Source organism: Lissotriton vulgaris, chromosome 4_1 (genome assembly GCF_964263255.1).
Source record: "Lissotriton vulgaris chromosome 4_1, aLisVul1.2, whole genome shotgun sequence".
Taxonomy (NCBI): domain Eukaryota; kingdom Metazoa; phylum Chordata; class Amphibia; order Caudata; family Salamandridae; genus Lissotriton; species Lissotriton vulgaris.
In genome coordinates this window covers 1798164553-1798178463 of record NC_141691.1, presented here as the reverse complement: position 1 = coordinate 1798178463, position 13911 = coordinate 1798164553, and positions in this window count along the sequence as shown.

The following is a 13911-nucleotide window of genomic DNA, read 5'->3' as shown; positions in this document are numbered from 1 at the left end:
TCGAATACCATATCATTTATCTCCCAAATTTTCTGCAAGAAAGCCATGTCAAAGTTTGCAATAAAAGATTGCAATCCATCAATTTAGATTTTGGAGGCGGCTAAACCCACAATATTCTTGCTTAAAAATTTAAACAAGCATTGTCTAATGCACATTCGGCTGTGTCGGTGCTTGTACCGGACCCTGTGGAGAGATAGTTCTGTGAGCGGGTGGGAGATAATTGGACAGCAGGGATTGAACTGTCAAGTACCCTTGCCTTATTCAGAACATCATGCCCTATATGGGGAAGAATCAGAATGGAGTTAATAGACAGATGGGCGGTAGAGATGGAACTATCAGGTGCCCCCCACTTCTCCAGTAGTCTGGACCCTGTGGAAAGGGAATTCTGTGGAAGGATGTTAATCAAATGGGCAACATGAACTGAACTATCAGGTGTCCTGACCTTATCCAGAGCATCAACCTCTGTGTGAGGGTGCCTCAGAGTAAAGTTAACAGACTATTCAGGGACAGTGATGGGACAATCAGGTGCCCCACCCTTCTCAAGTTGACCGGAGCAGCCATGCTCCTCCCTGAACAGTCAAACGATGTCCTCCAACCTGGCCAAAGCTGAGAATCTGTTATTCAGGGGGATTTTTGTTTGAGGGGGAGTCTAGGCAACATTCTCATTTGTGAAGTCAAACCACCAGGAATAGAGGGAAAGTTATCAAGGTGCTGCTAAATTAAGCCAAGTGGCAGTATCTTGACAGGACTTGTTTTGACCATCCCTAAACTGGCTTTATGCAGAATTTCCTGAACAACAAAAGGATTACGGAAATTAACCACAATAACATCACCATTGTGCCCTCTACCCCCCTGCCAATCCCTCCCACCCGTCTTACCATCAAGATCTCTCTTGTTATGTTCTAATTTCCAGCAACATTGTTATTCAGCCAGTGAATAGATTTATTCATTAAACCCCTGGTGTTTGCTTGGGGACATTAGTCAAGGCAAAAACGTAGGGAGCAGAAGCAGGGGGGAGATCAATCACGGGTAGGGGAGCCTGGCTTGAGGCACATATTACCGATAGCTTTTCAGGTAATTTAACCTAGGGATGTTGTACTTCCATACTCTGTGCAGATAAGATGGGGGATAAATTAGTGACAGAATACTGGGTGCAAACGTAAAGCCGGGGATCTACGGGCTTCACCAGATTAGCTTCAATTTGGGTTAGTTCACCAATATGCATACTCAGTTTGCTCCAAGTAATTTAATTTGCTACAGACAGAGACCCAATTGTTTCATCATTACGGGCTGTGTTACATAGAGCTGTCTTGCTGTTTACAGCAGGATTTCTGGATTTCAATGGTTTAGCAGTTTTCCTCCTGCGCTCGGCCTTTGGGCCACACTCATCATCAGATTCACACAGATGATCCCCACCTTCTGTTTCAGTAGGGCTATGCTCAGATCCCCTTCCTGGCACTGAGGATCCAGCCCTCGGCACGGGGAGTCTTTCCTGAGTCAGTGCCAGTGACTCATCAAACCCAGCCCTCGTCTTTTCATTGCATTCTGGAACATGCAGTCTCATTTATCTACAAGTACCAGAATGCAAAGAAAAACTGTACTTTCTGGATACTGTAGGTAGATACTGGAAGTAGGAGTGTGGCAGGTGCAGCAGCACCCTCATTAATTTGCAGAGAATTTGGCAGAATAAGCAATAAACAACCATTCATTGTGTTGTTTTTTTGTTGTTGCAGTAAGTGACATACTTTTAAAGGCAGTCAGTGGCTGGAACGGTTTGCAACAAACCACTGTTCAGTCCTATGTCAGATGTATGCTTCCATCTCATCTAGAAATGTCCACATTCTTTCACACTGCGTATCCAGCTCTGCTTTATTCATTTTGGGCATTTGGTACTGCACATGCCTAAATCGCAGGAGAAGCAAGGCGCCAAGACGCCCTCGGGCATTCGTGCGCTCTATAAATCCAATAATCAAATCAAATCAAATCTTTGCAGTGAACACTTTTATTGCAGCAAGGGCATCCCAGACATGAGACGCTGTACTTGAAATAATGTGATTTGCACAAATGACCAGACACTACTGTAAGACATACCCAAGTGCAATTTTACCAATATCTTTAGGAAAATATGCTTCAAAATGCACCATGGGAGCCCATGTTTCGATTAATGTCTTTTGGAAACAGTCTTTAACAGGGCAGTAGAGTGGCTTATCTAGGATCTCACTCCCTAAGGGGTAGATATTTCTCAAAACCCCTGTTTTAGTGAGCTGTTACCAGTGGTCAGCACCCCCACTCTCAGAAGTGCTCCAGCACCTCTGAAGCCAGGGGCATTGTGTCTTATTCAGGACCACAGCACTACCACGGGTCATTTTCTTCCCGGGAGAAAAGCGCTATAGTGTACACGTCGTGGCGGTGTCAAGAAACCAGACACAGGGAAAGGCACATGTTTCAGCAGCAGCGGAGCCAGTCATTCATCTGCGCAGGTGTTTTTCACCATCAGATTTTGGCCCAATGCAGGTGAGAGAGAGAAAGTACGAACAGGAGAAAGATAGAGTTAAGAAGAACAGTGCCAAATGGACAAAGCAGAGATGAAAAAGAAATTGCGAGAGAGAGAGATAAACACACAGCATTGTACGGCATGGAAGGGAGAGACACTAGAGTGACACCCTTAGCTGCATTGGTACTAGATTCAGCAGTGACAGCTCGCTCTATGGAATAAAAAGCAAGCGCCTGCGTCCTTACGCGGCAGCAGGGGAGGGGCGAGAGGAGGGAGCCTGCGCCGGTTTTCTTGCGGGAGCGAGCAGCAAGCCGTGATAATTGCTAACATATGGCGCCGCTGCTCTCTCCCGCAAGGGAATCGCCACACGTGAATGCGTTGCCATTGAAACCAATGCAACGTGTGCACGTTTTTGGCAGGAAAAGGGAATCGATTGCTAAAGATCTTTTTCCTATGCAACGCATGCACGCTGCATAGGCGAAACCTAAAAACTATTACTTTTAAGAGATGCTAATGCAGTAATATATTGTAATGCAATGAACTGAAATTGGGGCATTCAAGAAATAACCTCTATTAAATCTGAAAGAGTTTTTATAATGTACTTGCAGAATATTTTCTATATCATTTGAGGTAAAGGGAGTTGGGGCACCAAGAGGCACAGGACGATTGCAGCAGGGGCATCAGTCCCACCAGCACCACTGCCCCAAGCAAAGCCACTGTTTCTGTTCTTCCATTGAAAAAAAGAAAGAAAAGACAAGTTCCCTCTAGTCTTTTAAGCAGCAGCTCTATCATTCAAGGTAAACATATTAATACGAACCAGATGATGTCTGTAGTCCGTTCTCCCATTTCACCCATGGTTGCACACTGACATGCACGGGCCTTAAATGGCCCTTATTACTCACACACCATTTATCCATATGGCTGAGATACCCGCCACCCCCTCTCGACACAATCCCCAAGGATGGGAAACCGGAAACGGTTCTGAACTATTGGAAGGCGGGAGGGAGTGACCCTCCCGGCCGTATTTATTAAAAATATGAAACAAAATCAAAACATTAAAATAACAGTTTCACATTATGTACAATTTCATTTCCACATTACGATGTTTGGCTTCCCCTTAACATATTTCTAATACAAAGGTTCTCCTAGCCGAACTAACATCCTACAAAACATTTAACTTGAAATTGTACATCCTAACGTTAAGGGCCAACGGCAAGGTCGTAACCGGTGTCAGATCCCTAAACCAGAAATACCCCCCCCCCAATTGGGAGGGGCGACCGCACAGAGGCGTACCTCAAGTGCATCTACCAATTTCCCTTGACTTGACGGGGGCCCCAATGAACTCGACGCCATTTAAAGGTCGTCTGAGGACTCGTGTGAGGTGTCTAGAAGGTAGCGTAAACCCCCTCCCCACCCCACACAACTTACCACATCTGCCGTCGCAGGTGTCCTGGCCCCGGGAAATTCCCCAGGAGGGGCCCGTAGCCCCTCCTATCCAGGAAGGGGCCTTGACCGCCTTTCCTTTCCTTTCGGCGGCCCATCCTTAGAAGGGACCGCCTCCCCGTTGAGGGGCCAATGGCCACCTCCCCCGAGCGCTCCCATCCGTAATGGGTGACGCCCCCCCATAGGGATCTTCCAATTACTGCTCACCGATCATGACCTTACCGCCCGACCAAAATAAATACGACAATTCACTAAAATTACTAAATTCAAAAACAACCATAACTGTTTCACGTATGATTACTGATCAACACTAGTGCAAGATTACTTTATTCGAAAACACATACTGTAAATGACCATTCTCTTTATTGCATACTCAAGTAATACGTCAATCATCAACCTGTAAGAAATAGAGTTACCACATCAAAACTTTATTTAAAAACCACTGGCTGTATTCGGGGGCTGGTGGGTGGGTCAAAATTGGCTCTTCGTTCCGTCTCGAGCTCACGTGCAGCGGGGAGGTGCAGCTTCAGAGCACAGGAACAAGAGGATGCTTTCTTGGCTTGTTGCTCCTTTTATCCGTCTTCGGGCGGGCGTAAACCCGCCTCCGCCTGCCTCCGGGGGCGTGGCCTGCTGCGTCAGTGTCTAGGACAACCCACTCCAGGGCGGGAAAAAGGCGCGCCCCGGCTGCGCCGCCGAGACTCGCATCCCGCCCAAGATGGCCTCCCGGGGGGATCGGGGTACTCCACCATACGTTCGGGGGGACCGAATGGTCCCCCTTTCCATATGGCTGAGATACCCGCCACCCCCTCTCGACACAATCCCCAAGGATGGGAAACTGGAAACGGTTCTGAACTTTTGGAAGGCGGGAGGGAGTGACCCTCCCGGCCGTATTTATTAAAATATGAAACAAAATCAAAACATTAAAATAACAGTTTCACATTATGTACAATTTCATTTCCACATTACGATGTTTGGCTAACCTTAACATATTTCTAATACAAAGGTTCTCCTAGCCGAACTAACATCCTACAAAACATTTAACTTGAAATTGTACATCCTAACGTTAAGGGCCAACGGCAAGGTCGTAACCGGTGTCAGATCCCTAAACCAGAAATACCCCCCCCACTTGGGAGGGGCGACCGCACAGAGGCGTACCTCAAGTGCATCTACCAATTTCCCTTGACTTGACGGGGGCCCCAATGAACTCGACGCCATTTAAAGGTCGTCCGAGGACTCGTGTGAGGTGTCTAGAAGTTAGCGTAAACCCCCTCCCCACCCCACACAACTTACCACATCTGCCGTCGCAGGTGTCCTGGCCCCGGGAAATTCCCCAGGAGGGGCCCGTAGCCCCTCATATCCAGGAAGGGGCCTTGACCGCCTTTCCTTTCCTTTCGTCGGCCCATCCTTAGAAGGGACCGCCTCCCCGTTGAGGGGCCAATGGCCACCTCCCCCGAGCGCTCCCATCCGTAATGGGTGACGCCCCCCCATAGGGATCTTCCAATTACTGCTCACCGATCATGACCTTACCGCCACAGGCCGGATAGTTGACCGGCTATCCGGACCCCCCACAACAACTCCTGCCTAAAGGTCATGCTTTAAACTCTTTATCCAAGCTATGAGGTCTCCTATGAGTAACTCATTCCCCACCCGGGACAAATGGACCCCGTCTCCCAAATACATACTGTCCCCCTTGATACAACCATGCGGAATAGAATGCAGTGTACTTGAACGAAACAATCTACCCAATTTGTTATTTACTTTCTTCACTGAGTGATTCAGAGCAGAAACCGAATTCGCCCCCCGCCACACTTTCCGTGGAATCATATGGGACCATGCAATTGTGCACCCTGGAACTCTTCTCGCCAACCAACTTACTGTGGAAAGCATTGCCTCGAGAAGAAGTCGTCTACCAGTGGTCACCAAATCGTTGCCCCCAAGATGGACTATGATTATAGACGGCGGTGACCTTGTCCGCCCTAACAAACCCTCGAAAAAGGATTGAAACTGGTCAATACAGAGCCCGCCCCTTCCGTAGAAGGTCACCCTGTACCCGTATTCCCCAGCCATGTGAATCATGTCACCTGCTTTGAATACGTCCGCGGCACGCCTCACGTATGAGTGGCCCACGACCCACACCACTTTTTCCGCAGCCGGTGATGTCTGACCGCTGGTTCCCAGGTGTCGGGTCGACTGCACAGTCCGCCCCGCCTCGTAAGCTTGCGAAACTGTAAACCAAACAAAAACAAGAAGCGTGAGTACATGATTACAGCTTCACAACATGTGCAACCGCACATACCTTTTGTAACAATTCGAGGACCAACGCCCCAAACGTTTCACTTTTTCCACACTCAGACCCCTGGCTGTAGCCTCAGTAGCAGCCCCTATCCGAAAGGAATGAGTCCCAAACTCGCCGGGGTTCAAGCCTGCAGCCGCACTTGACATTGCAAGCACCCGCTGGAACTGAAACCTTGTCAGTGGGGTGGCGTCAGCGTGTCTCAACAAGGTCCCCCCCATGATGCCACCCTCTGCGCTAAATATTCCTCTACGCAAACAACAGGGCACATGGGAGACCCGGGAATCCTATGTATGACTATGCAGTCCCCAATCGCACCCTGATCGGCCTTGGACCTGACAAACGAGACAGTCATCGTCTCCACCTTAACCTGAATGTGCTCTCGGCACAGTCCCCCTACCGTATCCTGCTTGTTCTTCGCCACCAGTTCGCTTACCCGCATAGCCCCATGGAATGCTAGCGCAAAGGCGGCTCGGAATAACACTGTTTCATACTGGGATGAACACGTCGCAGGGAGTACGGAAAATAACAGGGCCAACCTATCAAGACCTATCGGGTGTCTCTCATCTACTCTGCGACCCTCAAGGCGTTGCCACCCACATAGCGCTTTCTGCACCACGAAAGACGCTGTCGGGTCCTGGATCCCATGAGCCTTCGCCATAAAGGAAATGGCGGCCCGATGCCTCTGGGCCGTAGTTACTGTTTTGCCTGCCTGATGTAAGGACAGCAGAAATTTTACGACAAGCTCTTCCTGGCCCCAGAGCTCCCCCCTAGCAGAACCCAAAAAGGACCAATAGGAACGAAACGCCCCTTCATATGCCTTCCGTGTCCTGGGTGCTAAACTCTCTCCCACAAGGTTTTGTAGTTCGGGGCACCGAGAGACCAGAGAGCTTCGGGAAAGGGTGCCGCCACCGGGTCCGCTGTGGGCAGAAAATCCCAGAAGGCCTGCATACGGAAACGAGAAAGCGCATCAGCCGCTTGGTTCAGTACCCCCGGGACATGTCGCGCCCTAAAGAGCACATTCAACTGCATACACAACAACACAATTTCTTTAAGCAGTCTCAGAATCCATTTACAACGTGCTGCCTGACTATTGATACACTCAACCACGGTCATGTTATCAGACCAGAACACCACAGAGTGATCTCGGAACCCCTCAGGCCATGTTTTCAGGGCCACCAGAATAGGGAAGAGCTCGAGGAAAGCAATGTTACTCGTCAGCCCGCACTCGTGCCACCATGAAGGCCATTTCTGAGCCGACCATTGCGTCCCGAATATGGCGCCAAAACCTATACTCCCCGCCGAATCCGTTCACAGCCCCAACTCCTCGGAGGACACCGCCGGCTTGTTCCAGACAATTCGACCATTGAAATTCGCCAGGAATGCCAACCAGATGCGCATGTCCTGGCGAATCTCTGCCGAGAGCCTCGTGCGGTGATGTCCCTCCTTAAGGCCGACCATGGCTTGTGCAATCGAGCGGGAAAAGGGGCGGGCCATTGGGATTACTCGAAGGGCAAAATTCAACTGGCCCACCGTTTGTTGCAATTGATGCAGGTTTACCTTAGTCTCTCGAATACATGTTTCAAGGGATGCCCTGAATTTTAACACCTTCTCTTTGGGTAACCGAAAACAACCTTCCTCCGAGTCGAGCTCGATCCCCAGAAACTCGAGTGAAGTCGAGGGACCCACAGTCTTACCTGGTGCCAATGGCACGCCAAAGTGATTCATTAAGACACAAAATTCTTTTAAAGCCTGTCCACATTCTTCATCCCCGGCTGCCCCCAGGAACAGAAAGTCATCGAGATAATGCATCACATGCTGAAAACCCGTCTTTCTTGTGAATACCCATTGCAAAAAACAACTGAACTTTTCAAAATAAGCACAAGATATGGAGCAACCCATTGGCATACATTTATCCATGTAATAGCGACCCTGAAACATGAAACCAAGGAGACGCTGATCGTCTGGGTATACCGGGAGCAACCGGAACGCTGACTCAATGTCTGATTTCGCCATCAGCGCCCCGGGCCCCAGGCGATTCAACATGGCGACGGCCTCATCGAAGGACGCGTACCGCACCGAACACACTTCCGGGTCTATCGCATCATTCACGGACAGACCTCGTGGGGCTGACAAATTATGTATGAGCCTAAACTCACCCGGGTCCTTCTTGGGGACCACTCCTAAGGGGGAACAAACAAAGTTGGCAACTGGTGGTAAATGGAAAGGGCCGGCAACCCGCCCTCGAGTCACCTCTTTCCCAATTTTTTCCTGTACCACCGCCGTATGCTGCAGGACCGACAGTTGGTTCTTACAAATTGTTTTACCCTGAAAATCCCCCACTGGGATGCGGAAACCATACGAAAATCCGTCTCACAACACCCCAGCGGAGACATGACCCGGGTATTCATTGAGCCAAGGAATCATCGCCATGGTATCAACCGGGGTAGGTAAAGACGCCCCTCGGCCTATCTCAGACCTGTTTGGCGCTTCCCCTACCACCGTTATCACCCGTTTTGGCTCTGCACATGGTCTCAGGATGGGAGGACTGTCCACACCCCCCACATTCGTGTCTAAACTTGCATGACCCCTGGGGCCTTGTACATTTCCCCCTGTTAAAATTCCAACAAATCCCCTTTCTTCCTGCGTTGCCACTCGATTTCGAGTGATGCTCGTTACCTGTACCCGTCCGAAAGGGCGTACCCGAGGATTGGCGGGAAGACTCACCCCCGTTACCCCCCAACAATGGTACCTTTAACATGCCTGAATTCTCCATTTTTTGCCAAGAAATGGAGTCATAACAATCCCATGTTAGAGCTGGGTCGTGCTCCTTAGCTTTCCTAAAAATATTGTCATAACAAAACCACTGATTGCCCTCATATGCAATAGAATACTCCATGATACGTGTCTGATAAATAGGTAACTCAGTCAACAACTCAGGCCTTCGCTCACCCATAATGGAGGTGAAAATGCCAAACGCTCTGCCCCAAGTACCTATGTTCTCGTCGACCTTGAAGGCGGCCATTTTTTCGCGCCAAACACTTGGATGCATAAGCTCTTTTTGGCCCTTCACATGCTCTATTTCATAATGGTCAGTAAGCAAAGAAAACATGTTCACATATTTATCAGCCCAAATCTTTTCCTTAATTTCGAGTGGAACATGCTGGGCCACTCTCTCCCTTCGCGAGGATACAGACCCCTCCCCCGCAATCGGCAGTAGCCGCTTACCTGAACTAGGTGCTGTACTTGCTGCCGAACTCGCGCCTGCTGCGGTCTCAGCCACCGGAACCTGTGGGGGAACAGCAGATGGTGCCTTCGCAGCCTCTCTAGATTCCCGCATTTGCCTCATTACTGCCCTGGCGTCGTCCGCCGTGGTGCCCTCACTATCTTTTCCCAACCACGCTGCCAGTTGTGCAGCCAACTCGGGAGGCATATCTTCCCCGTTCACCGGGGTAACTACAACGGGGATCGGTTGCCCCTCCTTCGGAACCGGGATTGGCTCCTCTCTCGGTGTATCGGGAACCGGGGCCTCCCCCCCAGGTGCCCCCCTCTAGGACCTCTTGCCTCTCCCACTGGGGACTACTCCCGGCAATGCTGGTCCGACGACTCGCTTAGGGCCTCCAACCCCGTTCATCGCCGCCATCTGCTTCTTCATCTCGGCCATGTCCTTCACGAGCATGCGGAGCATCTGATCGGTACCGACCCGCTTTCCGACCTTCTTGCCCGGCATTCTCCAACGAAGATATCTGAAATAACAAGAACAAAATTACAACGCTCAAAATTGGCTCTTCGTTCCGTCTCGAGCTCACGTGCAGCGGGGAGGTGCAGCTTCAGAGCACAGGAACAAGAGGATGCTTTCTTGGCTTGTTGCTCCTTTTATCCGTCTTCGGGCGGGCGTAAATCCGCCTCCGCCTGCCTCCGGGGGCGTGGCCTGCTGCGTCAGTGTCTAGGACAACCCACTCCAGGGCGGGAAAAAGGCGCGCCCCGGCTGCGCCGCTTCGGGCATACCAGCCGAGACTCGCATCCCGCCCAAGATGGCCTCCCGGGGGGATCGGGGTACTCCACCATACGTTCGGGGGGACCGAATGGTCGCCCCTTTCCATTTTCATGGGTACGTTGAAGGAGAGAAAGTAAATCCACCGCTCATGCCCACAGATACCACTTTTTTCCCCTGACTGAGGTGTAACTTCTTCGGCAGAATCCTTGTGCATGTTAATGAATTAAGTAGGAGTAAAGGTATGCTGCTGGTGTAGATTACAGGGTTTTCTTTTACAAAGCAGGGATACCATGGAATCTTCACCTGCCACACCTCTGGACGCACCTCCAAGCACATTTTCACTGGGACAAGCATGTAACAGGGCAATTTGTGGAAAAAATCATTTTTCACATACAGAAATTCTGTAGGATTTGCTATTGCACACAAGCAAAACAGGTTTCACGAGTTTAGGACTGATTATTCCAATTACAGCTATCAACACACGGACCTTACAGTCACGATAGCGTGTCAGCATAAGACACCTTCGAGAGCGTTTAAGACAGAGACTAATTTCTGTCGCAGAGATTCAGCAGGAAGAGTTTTCAGAGTGTGGGTGATCGCGACAAGGCTACCGGCAGAGAGGGTTTGTAGAAGTGTGCGCAAGATTTAGGGCTTGGTCTATGGGGCCTCATTTATGACTTTTTGCCATAGGGAAGCGCAGCAGGCCTTCCTGCTGCGCTTCCCTACGGCAAAAGAAAAGGGCAGAAATGCGCCGTATCTATAAGATACGGCGCATTCCTGTCCTTTTCCCCTGCGCCGGCGCACAATGGGCTGCCTGCGCCAGCGCAGGCACCCTTGCACAATGGAGCAAGGGTGCCTGCGTTGCGGGGAAGATTATTTTTGTACAGGAAGGGAAACCTTTCTGTACAAAAATAATCACAAGAGGCTTTTCCTCTTTCTACGTGTGCTGCAGAATGCAGCACACATAGAAAAAGGAAATACGAGGAGAAATAAAGACATTTCTCCCTGTTGCGCCTCCCTTACGCCTCCCCTGGGGAGGCGTAAGCTTTTGGCACTGCTTCAGAGCTACGATTTTTCGTAAATCTGGGGCAGTGTCAAAAGGCCATGGATGTTGCTGGGAACGCCCCCAGCAACACCCATTGCACGCCCCTTTAACGCAGAACACTGCGTTAAAGGGACTGATATTTATCTGGCAGCAGTACGCCACAAAAACTGGCGTACTGCTGCCTCATAAATACCACGCAGGCTTCTGCGCCACGGAACTTCATGAAAAGTGAAGTTCCGATGGCGTAAGGGGCCTCATAAATGAGCCCCTATAGTTTGGCAGACAGGTTGCTCCTTTACAAACGTGCCAGATTATTAGCAGTCGATTACATCCTATGGCAGCTATAATAAGCAATAAGACAGAAGGATACCAAGTGCATTATATCCTACGGCACTTATAAAGAGGCAGATGAGATATTAGTCATGTTTTTGAGAGAGTCACCCGTCCTGCCAATTCTATAAATATTAAAACGGGGAAACTTCGGGAAATATATCATTTTTGGGATGGTATCGAAGAAGGAGGTGGGGAGAAGGAGCAAGAGATGGACGGAAGGACCCGTAAGCCATTAGAATTAATGATCGCGAACTGCACTCGGTCCAGCTGTAGACCATATTCCGTATCTCACTGGAAAAGAACCGCTATGTAGTGCGGTGTAAAAATTTGTATTCATTTGTATTTCAAGTTATTATTGGCTGAGACACAACAGTGGCTTTTGAAACCAAGGAGGCTGTAGCCAGCTATTGGAAATGTATTCTGAAGGTGTCTGACAATGCGCTATTTGCAGTTAGTTAGGTGGGTGTTTGGCACGTGGCTAGCACACATGCGCTCGTGCCTCTCCGCAGAGGTGGGCTACGAGCAGCGCATACATTATGCCGAGAAGAGAGCAGGATCCCGCTGCAGCTAATTGCAATTAAAATATGCGCAGCAGCTTGCCTTTTCAACTCCGATATTAGAGAAACGTTCGCCATCTGTGCTACCAGTTGAATTGACTGTAAAAAGGGAACATCTGACAGAAGGGAGCATCGTTTTAGGTGAGGAATTGCGCGAGTTCTATGCTGAGACTAAAGCAATCTAGTCACGCAAGCCAGTAACAGCCACTGAGCACATGAAACACCAGCAGCTACCGGCACGATTCTGTTCTGTAGCAAGTTATCTTCTTAAATCTCTGGAAAAGCGCAGGCAGTGTTTGGGCATGCCCCGACCCTTCCCCCTTCACCCCATGTGCTCCGTGCTTGACTATGAGCGGCAGAAGCAGATGCCGTCCAATGCGTTTTTTTCCATTCATTCGCAACGATTTCAAAGAAAGCAGGTTTTGTTCGAATCTCATCATATCAATTATTTTTACATACTGTCCCTGACTTTTATATGAGGTTGTGCAAAAGTGTTTTTTGTCGGTTAGATGGTGCTTTACACAGAATCCTTCTGTAAGATTATACTTGGGTGGGAATCTCTGGTAAAGAAACTGAGGTAAGAACAAGTATAAATTCTCTTGCTGTTCTGGTGCCTTTCCACAACTTCCTGTGCGTGTTTGATTCACACTGTGCTATGGTGGCCGTGAAGGTCTATTGAAGGAGCTCACTCTGAGGGTGAACTCTGTGCTAAGAGGCCTGTATCACAACTTGGTTCCAGGTCCTCTTCTTGGCAGAACACAGGGAGTCAGCACTCCGTGCTTGGGAGTATACACCTCACATGCAGATTATTGTCCATATCTTAAACTTGCTCCAGTTGGAGGGAGATATGCCTGACCCATTGCAACTGCAGACACCTGCCCCTGGGCTTGCGAAGAAAGCATTTCTGTTGATGCTGAGGTTGGCTTCCCTCTTTTGCTTCCATTGGAGTCTCAGGATAAAATACGCCTACGGCATGAGTCAAAAATGTCTTTATTTCTGTCATGAAAGTGGTCATAAAAGTGCAGTAGATAAAAATATTACAATACATATCAAGTTATAAAAATAGATCACAGGTCAAAGAGATACAGTACATATTTGTTTAAAAAAACAAAACATTAAAGATAAAAACAGGCAGATAAAACGACAAGGCCATGGTTATAATACTGAGGATTAAGCGCACATAAGAGAGGAAAAAACATCACCAAAGGCCCCAAAAGTTTCTAACTGATACAGAATTTAGGGAAATCGGATGGGATGGTTATGGATAAGGGCGAAGAAGTGTCAGGAGCAAATACATTGAACAGAAGGCACGTGAGGATACAATTTATCTTTGTGACAAACCTGGAGTTCCAGGAAGCTGAAAACACTTCCTCTTCCTCTGATTCTACTATGTTCGACTGGTACAATTGTACTGTCCTGGGTGGATTGCCATTGTCTTAGAATTTGCATAAGTCAATGCTCCTCTAATGCAGGGATATTAAGAAGGCACATGCTCTCTAACGCGGGCCAAATATGTACCCCATCCTCAGGTGTGAAGTTGAATTCCTGGTGTTACACTTAATATATATGGTCCAAACTTGTGGTGGGTTGATTGATGTTTACTAATAAAAGTTCAAGAACAACAAAAACAAATGAAGACAAATTGCAACAGTGAACGCCTCCAACCATCCCCTACTTTCTAAATAGCATTTCCCACAGCAACACTCCATTACACCCTCTATTCTTCTTCAGCACACACATCAAGCCACC